General features: G+C 41.6%; 3 pseudogenes; 2 read left to right on the top strand and 1 right to left on the bottom strand.

The window, feature by feature from the left end:
* Window positions 1-2,036: 2,036 nt before the first annotated feature.
* LOC134913130 (5S ribosomal RNA) lies at window positions 2,037-2,154 on the bottom strand (annotated as a pseudogene).
* A 5,844-nt stretch (window positions 2,155-7,998) lies between these two features.
* On the top strand, window positions 7,999-8,116 carry LOC134912054 (5S ribosomal RNA; annotated as a pseudogene).
* Window positions 8,117-8,255: 139 nt separating this feature from the next.
* Window positions 8,256-8,373, top strand: LOC134913129 (5S ribosomal RNA; annotated as a pseudogene).
* Window positions 8,374-8,793: the final 420 nt, after the last annotated feature.

Raw genomic sequence — 8,793 nt, 5'->3', positions numbered from 1 at the left:
GGCCGATGGCAGCCCAACCAATGGAACGAAGTGCGCCATCTTCGAAAACCTGTCAACGACAACCCAGATGGCTGTCATCCCCAAGGATTTGGGAAAGTCCACCACAAAATCCATTGAAATGTGGGTCCATGGCTTAGATGGAATAGAGAGTGGATGTAATGGGCCAACAGGAACCCCTCTAGGAGTCTTATTTCGGGCACAGATGTCACATGCCCGAACCCACTGATCCACATCCCTAGCCACCGAGGGCCACCACACCACCCTAGATAGCAACTCCCGAGTTCTGGCAATACCCGGGTGACCTGCCGACTTCTTGGCATGGAATTCCAGGAACACTCGCTGTCTTAACCTAGGAGGCACAAACAAAAGACCTACTGGAAGGTCTGGAGGAGCCTGCTCCTGTGCTCTAAGGACTAATGACAAGAGGTCCTGGGTAATGCCCACTTTAATACATGATGGGGACACAATGGGCAATGGCTCCTCGGTGGTCTCCTGGATTGGAGCAAAACTCCGCGAGAGCGCATCAGCCTTGATGTTTTTTGACCCAGGGCGATATGTTATCAAAAAATTAAAGCGAGCAAAAAACAAAGCCCATCGTGCCTGCCTGGCATTGAGGCGCTTCGTTGACTCTAAATATGCCAAATTCTTATGGTCGGTGAGAATTGAGACCACAAACTTAGCCCCCTCAAGCCAGTGTCTCCACTCCTCGAGTGCATCCTTAATAGCCAACAATTCCCGGTTACCCACGTCATAATTCATCTCGGCAGGCGAAAATTTACGGGAAAAGTAAGCACAGGGATGAAGGCGATTATCAGACACCCCCATCTGAGAGAGCACTGCCCCAATACCCATCTCAGAGGCATCCACCTCCACCACAAAAGGACGCTCTGGATCTGGGTGTCGCAGCACCTTGGCCGAGACAAATGCCCTTTTGAGACGGGCAAAAGCTGCTTTGGCCTCACAAGACCAGTGAGCAACATCCGCCCCTTTCTTAGTGAGTGCCACCAAGGGCGCCACTATAGATGAAAATCCAGCGATAAATCGTCTATAAAAATTCGCAAAGCCCAGATAACGCTGAAGCGCCTTCAAACTAGTGGGCTGCACCCAATCCAGGACTGCCTGTACCTTGGAACCCTCCATTTGGAAACCTTCTGGGGAGATAATATATCCTAGAAATGCAATTTATGGAACTTCAAATTCGCACTTCTCCAGCTTCGCCCCAAGCCGGTGGTCTCTGAGTTTCTGGAGGACTAAGCGTACATGCTTCCGATGTTCCTCCAGGGAATGGGAGAAGATTAGGATGTCATCTAAGTATACAACTAAGAATCTATCCAAATATTCCCTGAGCACATCGTTCATGAAGTCCTGGAAGACTGCCGGGGCATTACAGAGCCCAAAAGGCATCACCAAATATTCATAATGCCCTGAGTGGGTATTAAAGGCAGTCTTCCATTCATCCCCCTCTCTTATTCGGATTAGATTGTACGCACCGCGTAGGTCAATCTTAGAAAAAATGGTGGCAGTACGAAGCTGGTCAAACAAGACCGAAATGAGAGGCAGTGGGTATGAGTTTTTAATCGTGATACGGTTCAATTCCCTGAAGTCGATGCACGGTCGCAACGAACCGTCCTTTTTACCCACGAAGAAGAACCCCGACCCAACTGGAGACTGTGAAGGTCTGATAAATTAAGTATGGAAAAAAATATAAATACGATAAAACTTAACCTTTAATTGTTTCTCAAATAAAAGGAAAAAAAGGGGAGGAGGAATAGTATGAAGAATATAGGACTCGTGTCTGGTAATTTAGCGAAAAAAACTTGTTTAACCCTTTTAGCAAATGAGGTACAAGTGGCTAGGAGAAGGTGAAAATATTGGAAGTGATAAATTGGAAGGATATAGGTATATTCAAGTGAAATGAGTATATCCAGGACCGTCACTATATATGCCTCAATACAAAGGTATCCAAATGGAGAGTGATATGGTAGCAAGTTTGAATGAGCAATGTTGAATGTTGTATTAGAGATAGAGGAAAAGGGGGCCCACTGCACCTGGTATTCTCAGGGGGTTTCCCATCCTGATACTGACCAGGCCATACCTGCTTAGCTTCCGAGATCGGACAGGATCGGGCGCATTCAGGGTAGTATGGCCGTGGGCCTGGGGTGAGAAAGAAGTGAAAGAAAATAAGAGCAAGATTTCAACTTCTATGATAAACTTTTTCCTTTTCTTTCTCCTTTAAACGTTTATTTCAATAAAACAAGGATACTCCCCTCTCTCAGCTCTTATGACCAGTACGAACATGAGTACCTTTAGTTTGAAAACTGAATTGAAAAACAAAAGAACCATTGAAGACTTAGACACTATCTTTCCAATCAAAATCCCCGACCCCATTACGGACACCAATTGGGAAGAAGACTTATCCCGTTTGAAGAGAACTCTCCAAAGACGCATCAGAGTTGATTGGGACTTAATTAGTTTGGACCACTATTGTAAACAAAAAATATCTCCAAGAGGCCTACGGCCCAAACTTTTTCCCTCATTCGCACTTTCCACGGATAATCTACGCCTAGATTGGGAACAATGTCTCCTAAAATGCTCTCAGGACTTAATGGGCATTTTAATAAAACACAACCATCTAATTATGGAAGAATGTACTAAAGAAATTGACACCTTGGGTCAAAAATTGGAACAATGGGAAGGTAATTCTTCCTTTCAGGATTCCTTTAGCAAAATAAAAAAAGATCTTGAGTCATATGAAGACATTATTATTGAAAGGAAAAAATCCAAGTTTGCAAGGGACAAACGCGACTTCACTTCGGGACACATTTTTAAATGGACCCAACAAACCAATAGAAGAGATACGACCAGGCGGGAGTATACACCATCATCTTCGGAAGTCGAATCAACAGATACAGAAGACCATCCTGATTCTAATTTTGACTTAAGAGATCCCTTCAATCATAGGAGGGATCCCAGTCATCACTCCGCTTCCACATCCACATCTTTTTTAGAGGTAAGCAGGGGCAAGACCCGTGGATACCCTGCAAAACAAAAATCAGGCGGGGGGGAAGGAAGAACATCAAGACCAAGATGGCGGTCCCCACAGCAAAGACGATACCCCTCCAGGAAACAGAAATAACCAAAGAGGGTCTCACCAAACTAAGGATAATCAACCTGTCCACACATGTCCTTACTCAGGACCAAACCAATGTCCTTGAAAAAGGTCTCTCCTTCTCACCGACCAATCACTTTGACCGCTTCAAATGGGAAGTAAGCCTTCGACATTTTGGTCGCAAACTTCTTCTTAAAAAACACTTTTCCAAAAAAGAAAAGTCTCCTTCCCTCTCAGATACTGACCCAGCCAATTGGTCACAGCAAGAACAAGATGCATTAGCTATCCTAGAGGAATTATCGGACGAACAACCCTCCACTCCCAGCCGCCCAATCTGTAAAAATAAGTCAACTTTTTATCCTCAGGATAATCAAAGCCCTGAGATAAAGGTGTTTTTGGATTTAGTATCACGTGATTTTGACAACTTGTATCGGCGCCAGAAATCCTTCAGATCAATCGACAATCTATCCAGACAACAAAAAACAGCCATCAAAGAGATGCAAAAATGGGACGACGTCCAAATTAAAATGTCTGACAAAGGAGGAAATATTGTCATTTGGCCGACTATATTATACCTTAAAGAGGCCAACAGACAACTAAAGGATACCTCCTGCTACAAAACAACTTTATTTGATCCCACACAGAATTTTCTAAACCTCTATTCTCGGATTATCAACAAACATCTTCAACAAGGTACTATCACCAAAACAGAATGGGATTATCTGAACACCCCACACCCAAGAACACCGACATTATACCTGCTACCAAAAGTCCACAAAAATGTGGACAATCCACCAGGACGACCTATTATATCAGGTAATGGGGGCCTCCTTGAAAAAGCCAGCTGTTTCCTTGATGTTCACCTGCGACAGCATGTCCTTACTCTACCTTCATATGTCAAGGATACAACTGATGTCCTGAAAAAAATTCAGGGCATACATTTGGAAGACTCCCACATAATGGTTGGACTAGATGTTGAGTCCCTATATACATCTATTGAACACGATCTTGGTATCAATGCAGTCAAATATTTTTTGTCCATGGGTGACACTGGTGACTTTCAGGTCTTCCTTCTGGAACTACTCCATTTTGTGCTCAACCACAACTATTTCCTTTTCAATAATCATTTCTACATACAGACCAGGGGCACCGCTATGGGGGCGGCATGTGCCCCCACATATGCGAACCTCTTTTTGGGCTGGTGGGAACGGGAAATGGTGTTCAGTGATGATCAAGAGAAATACACTAATCATATTCTGATCTGGATACGCTACATCGATGATATTTTTATGATCTGGGACGGTACCCAAGATGAACTGGACCAATACATTCTGTCTCTAAATACTAACCAGATCAACATGAAATTCACATACAACAGTAGTCAACTCTCTATTCCATTCCTTGATCTCAGGATATATCGAGATGATACCAACACAGTTGCTACTGAAATTTTTAGGAAAGAGACTTCAACCAACAGCTTGCTCCATTCAACCAGTAGTCACTTCCCATCAACCATCAAAAATATTCCCAAAGGAGAATTCCTCCGTTTAAAAAGGAATTGTACCGAAGATCCCACCTTTCAAACCAAAAGTATCGATCTGGCTGCAAGATTAAAAGAACGTGGTTACAGTAATAGACTGATAAAAAGGGCCAAATCGGAAGTACAGAAGGTAGAACGGGATTCATTGGTCTTTCCAACCACAAAGATCAAGGAAGATAAAAACACCTTACGCTTCATTGGTGACTTTTGCAAAAACTGGAAAGATGCTAGAAACATCTTACAAACACATTGGCACATTCTGAAAATGGATGAGGACATATCGGACCTTATAGGTCAGAATATCAACATGAGCTGGAAAAGGGCACCAAACTTAAAAGACAAATTGGTAAGAAGCCACTTTACACAGCCCTCAAAGCCAAGATCACTTAAAGGCAGTTACCCATGTGGTAAATGCAAATTGTGCCCACAAATCTTCAACCTTACGACTACCTCTGACAGATTCAACCAACAGGTCACAATACATGATTTCTTCAACTGCAGGACAGAAAATGTGATTTACTGCATTTCTTGTACCTGCAACCTGAGATATGTAGGTATGACCTCTCGTATGTTCAAAGTCAGGGCACTTGAACATATTGGCACGGTGAGAAATGCCAAATCTGATTTGGCCCAGTTCAAGAAGCTCACCACAGTTGCCAGACACTTCCTACGTTTTCATGACAGTCGAACGGAGGATCTTCATTTTTCAGGTCTGGAACATGTCAGAATGGGCTTAAGAGGTGGTGATTACCACACGGCACTCCAGAAGAAGGAATCCGAATGGATTTTCAAGCTGGACACATTAATGCCCAAAGGTCTAAATGAATACATCAATTATAGCATCTTTCTGCCCACATAATTCCCAAAGTCCATTCTTTTTCTTTTGTTCCCCCATTGCCCCGCCATGACACTTTCACTCCATCACATTTCCCATCTCTCCACTTTCTTTTCACCCCTCCCCTCCCTCTTCCTTCCCCTTCTCTCCTCCCTCCCCCTTCCTTCTTAGCCCATCCAACATTCACACTCACCCCCCCCTTTTGTCTCCTTCCCCTCCCTCCTATTCTCCCCCTCCTGAATCCCCTTCCACATCACCTCAGACCTTTTCATTTTCTTTTTCTTTTTCCTTTCTCTTTCTCTCTCCCCCTTCCCCCTATTTTTCCCACTTTCTCCTTCTATCCCCCCTTCTTTTTTTCCTCCCCTTCATCCTTTCCTTTTTCTTCTCTCAACTCCAAGCACTCCTCTTTCACTCACCCTTTACCCTCCATGATCACTTTGCTTCAGCGACCTATCACCTTCACCTAACTCAACACATCTACAGATTACACTACACACAACCCACAGATCCTCTCATCCACACACTCACACCCCAATATCCTTTTTCACTCCATCCATCAGTTACACCACCCCGTAGCATTCTCACCCCTTTATCCACACTTCCATCATCACTTCTGCTTTTCCCTATACACCATCTCTCCTTTATTTCACTTCTATCATCATTTCTTTTTTATCTATTCTCTTAAATTCATTCTTTTTCTTCTCACATTCAAATTCATTTAATCCTCACAATTTTTCACACCAACAACATTTTTCTCACTTTATATCACCATGGATCACTATATTATTTCTTACATATATTTTTTACCATTTTTATATTTATTTTATTTCATATTCGTATTTATTTTTATATTCATTTTTGTTTTTGTTTTTATTTTATTTTCATCATTTTTATACTTATTCATTTTTATATTTTTATTATTATTATTTTTATTATTATTTTTATTATTATGATTATTATTAATATTTACTTTATTTTTATATTTTTATTTTTATTTTTATTTTTTTATATTTATATTTATATTTATTTTTATTTTTATTTTTATTTTATTTCAATACTATTCACATACATTCATATTTACCTTTATCATCATTCACTTTTATTTTATTTTATTATTATATTTTTTCATCTTCCATCACCATTTCATTACCATTTCTTTTCCCATTTGTCCCATTCACAATCCTTCACACACCTGGTCTTAGCTAACTTCACGCTCTTTGCCACATTCCCCATCATTTTCATTCTTTTCCTTCCCTCCTTTCCCTTTTCCAAAATGGATTCTATGGGACATCCAACCAGCGTTCAGATTGGTCTGACTTACAATCAGTCACAACTAACTCATTCCATTGGTTACTCTAACCTTTAAGAGCTGGCCACATGAGAGCAGCAGAGAGGGGCTCTCGTGACCAAGCCAAAAGGTGAAACGTACGTTGAGAGAAGCGTCAACAGTGACGTCATCGCGGCGACGCCCAACCCGGAAGCGGGCGGCCGCGCTCGTCACTAACAGCGGGACCAGCAGGACTTTGAAAAGGTAAGTAAAACATATAAAATCCGCCGCAGATCGTGCGGCCAGGGTACATAACACTAGACCACCAGGGTCTTAGGCGCATCACTCCAAATCAGTGCAGCACGGAAACTTTTTCCCTGCTCTAAACTGATTATACAGTGCTTAGCACTGTTCCTTGCGCTCAATAGTGTGCTTCCTCCTTACAAACGACCTATACTGGGTGATTTCATCAGACCATTAGGGTCATCAATTATGCCTATACTTATCATCAATTTGTAAAGAGGTGTCAATTTACCCCATGACAGTGGTAACGGTCATCAGACCATTATACACCACTTTATTTACCCTTGTCACAGATATCGCAATAGCAATCTAAATACTATATTTTCTGTTTCACAACAGCTTGCTGAATTACAGTAATAATCTGTGGCACTTAGTCCTCATACCCGCCCTTGCCTCCAAGGTTCTACTATTACTATATACAGATACCAAAATGTGATCTAAAGATACAATTTGTTTTTTCAATATGCATGGTAGCATTTTTCATACTTCATCTCTGACTATTTGATATTTGATATGAGATAGAGGTATTCATTTCTTCCTACTTAGGAATTAAAGGTAAGTATTGTCACTTAGGAGCCAGCCCTGAGCTCCGTCATAATATATGACCATTTATTTTCTTTCGCATAGGGACTAACCTACTCTGTGTGTTTTGTCCTTTACATCAGTTAATTAGAGTATATATAATTTTTTTCAAGCCTCACTCTACCTTTTCATACATCCCCCCAAAAAATTTTTTTTCATTTAGTGACATGATTCACACACACTCACATCATATATCACTTTCCTAAATTTCTCCAACTATACACATCCTCCCTAAACCCAGACACCAATTATTTTTACATTGTCTGGAAATACTATCCCGAAACCATCAGTGGTTGTGGTTGAGTGTGAAGTACACTAAAACAGTGCATTCTCCCTTTCCACTCAATTTTTTCCTCACACTGGCCCACGGCCATACTACCCTGAATACGCCCGATCCTGTCCAATCTCGGAAGCTAAGCAGGTGTGGCCTGGCTAGTATTAGGAAGGGAAACCCCCTGAGAATACCAGGTGCAGTGGGCCCCATTTTAATTCTCCAAAACTGACTATACCCCTATGTCTGTTTCTGGAAAAACACTCCCGGACCACCCATGGTGGATTTGTATTCAGCACGGACATTGAAATCTTGCTCTTATTTTCTTTCACTTCTTTCTCACCCCAGGCCCACGGCCATACTACCCTGAATGCGCCCGATCCTGTCCGATCTCGGAAGCTAAGCAGGTATGGCCTGGTCAGTATCAGGATGGGAAACCCCCTGAGAATACCAGGTGCAGTGGGCCCCCTTTTCCTCTATCTCTAATACAACATTCAACATTGCTCATTCAAACTTGCTACCATATCACTCTCCATTTGGATACCTTTGTATTGAGGCATATATAGTGACGGTCCTGGATATACTCATTTCACTTGAATATACCTATATCCTTCCAATTTATCACTTCCAATATTTTCACCTTCTCCTAGCCACTTGTACCTCATTTGCTAAAAGGGTTAAACAAGTTTTTTTCGCTAAATTACCAGACACGAGTCCTATATTCTTCATACTATTCCTCCTCCCCTTTTTTTCCTTTTATTTGAGAAACAATTAAAGGTTAAGTTTTATCGTATTTATATTTTTTTCCATACTTACCTCATCTAATCTAATTTAATTTATTCAAATGAGTGCTCCCAAACAAGGGTTTTTTGTCTTGTCTCTCCTT

This window comes from Pseudophryne corroboree, chromosome 4, assembly GCF_028390025.1.
Source record: "Pseudophryne corroboree isolate aPseCor3 chromosome 4, aPseCor3.hap2, whole genome shotgun sequence".
Lineage (NCBI taxonomy): Eukaryota > Metazoa > Chordata > Amphibia > Anura > Myobatrachidae > Pseudophryne > Pseudophryne corroboree.
The sequence above is the reverse complement of the archived record's forward strand: the minus strand, read 5'-3'. Positions and strand labels throughout refer to the sequence as shown.